At 34.3% G+C, this 2374-nt stretch overlaps 1 non-coding gene across 1 annotated transcript; it reads right to left on the bottom strand.

Annotated features, from left to right (window-relative positions):
• Nucleotides 1-201: 201 nt before the first annotated feature.
• TRNAY-AUA (transfer RNA tyrosine (anticodon AUA)) lies at nt 202-275 on the bottom strand. Its single transcript has one exon. It is a non-coding gene; the product is annotated as a tRNA-Tyr (tRNA).
• Nucleotides 276-2374: the final 2099 nt, after the last annotated feature.

The following is a 2374-nucleotide window of genomic DNA, read 5'->3' on the forward strand; positions in this document are numbered from 1 at the left end:
TTGGATTTTTCTGCCAGCATATTTTTTTTCTCTGCAACCCACTGCTAAATTGTGCTTCCTAGCTGTTTTTTATAAAATCACTGAATCAAATCTAACTCTGATTACATCAGAGAAGGCCAGGTACCCTACACAATAAGAGGGGGTTTGAAATTTTGACTTGTCTACTTAAATATCACCAAAATCTGATCACAAGGTCAATTACGTCCCTGGGTGGGATTGAACCACCAACCTTTTGGTTTATAGCCGAACACACTAACCGATTGCGCCACCGAGACACTTTGTAAGCAGTACATACTGACAAAGGCTAATAAGCATACATCTAGAACGTTTCCTAGAAAAATATTAAAAAATCAATAATCTGGAGAGTTTTTGTAAGATGTTTCTTCCATCAACCAATGAATAAACACATTGGTACTTTCCCATGATGAGTGAGTGCTTCAGGATCTCTTGCACTTACATGTGCAGCAGAGTACTGCAATGGAAGCATGCTGGACCCATAACCCAGAGGTAGGCAGATTGAAACTATCCTTTGCTATATGCATTTTTTTTGTTAATTTAAGTAATCAAAACTGGGATTGATATTTTTGCTCTTTTATTTTTACTTAAAGTACAATAACTTTTACCATTTTAATTTGTTTTAATAGTATATTGACAGTATAGTTTTCTTTCAAAAATCCACTTAATTTTCTTTACCCTATTATTAAAATGGTAATTGACAAAAAAAACTACATTGTCACCAGAAGAGCAATACAAAATGTACAAGTGATATATTAAAATCATCTTTCCAGCTTGAATTTCAATGATGCATTGGGGCAACGATTTTGTGAGAAACATCTTCACCCTTAAATAAAGATTTTCTTAATTCCTTACCTGTGTGCTAATTAGATATCACCTTGTTTTCATATTAAACAGACTTTTACATGAGAAAGCAGCAAGGATGCAGTGGCGTTAATGTTTCCTGGTGTCAACCTGTATTATTTCAGTAGACATTGAAATGAGGATGCATCTTGCTGCCTTTCCAATGAAGCAAGTTTAATTTAGTAATAGGTGAAAAACCATCCTTACAAAGGTGTTAATCAGAGACTTGGCTTTGTGGACACTTTTCAGAGAACAAATTTGTTAGCATAAAAATAAAGCAAGAAAATAAAGAGCTGTTTAATCACTCAATTGGATTTTTCTGCCAGCATATTTTTTTTCTCTGCAACCCACTGCTAAATTGTGCTTCCTAGCTGTTTTTATAAAATCACTGAATCAAATCTAACTCTGATTACATCAGAGAAGGCCAAGTACCCTACACCATAACAGGGGGTTTGAAATTTTGACTTGTCTACTTAAAGATCACCAAAATCTGATAACAAGGTCAATTAGGTCCCTGGGTGGGATTAAACCACCAACCTTTTGGTTAAAAGCCATACATACTAACTGATTGCGCCACAGAGACACTTTGCAAATTTCCATACTGACAAAGGCTAATAAGCATTCATCTAAAACGTTTCCTAGAAAAACTTTAAAATGTCAATAATCTGGAGAGTTTTTGTAAGATGTTTCTTCCATCAACCAACGAAGAAACACATTGGTACTTTCCCATGATGAGTGAGTGCTTCAGGATCTCTTGCACTTACATGTGCAGCAGAGTACTGCAATGGAAGCATGCTGGGCCCATAACCCAGAGGTAGGCAGATTGAAACTATCCTCTGCTATATGCATTTTTTTTTGTTAATTAAAGTAATCCAAAACTGGGATTGATATTTTGTCTCTTTTATTTTTACTTAAAGTACAATAACTTTTACCATTTTAATTTGTTTTAATAGTATATTGACAGTATTGTTTTCTTTCAAAAATCCACTTCATTTTCTTTACCCTATTATTAAAATGGTAATTGACAAAAACAAACTACATTGTCACCAGAAGAGCAATACAAAATGTACAAGTGATATATTAAAATCATCTTTCCAGCTTGAATTTCAATGATGCATTGGGGCAACAATTTTGTGAGAAACATATTCACCCTTAAATAAAGATTTTCGTAATTTCTTACCTGTGTGCTAATTAGATATCACCTTGTTTTCACATTAAACAGACTTCCACATGAGAAAGCAGCAAGGATGCAGTGGCGTTAATGTTTCCTGGTGTCAACCTGTATTATTTCAGTAGACATTGAAATGAGGATGCATCTTGCTGCCTTTCCAATGAAGCAAGTTTAATTTAGTAATAGGTGAAAAACCATCCCTACAAAGGTGTTAATCAGAGACTTGGCTTTGTGGACACTTTTCAGAGAACAAATTTGTTAGCATAAAAATAAAGCCAGAAAATGAAGAGCTGTTTAATCACGCAATTTGATTTTTTTGCCAGCATATTTCTTTTTCTCTGCAAC

The sequence above is a fragment of the Pseudophryne corroboree genome, unplaced genomic scaffold (assembly GCF_028390025.1).
Source record: "Pseudophryne corroboree isolate aPseCor3 unplaced genomic scaffold, aPseCor3.hap2 scaffold_681, whole genome shotgun sequence".
NCBI lineage: Eukaryota > Metazoa > Chordata > Amphibia > Anura > Myobatrachidae > Pseudophryne > Pseudophryne corroboree.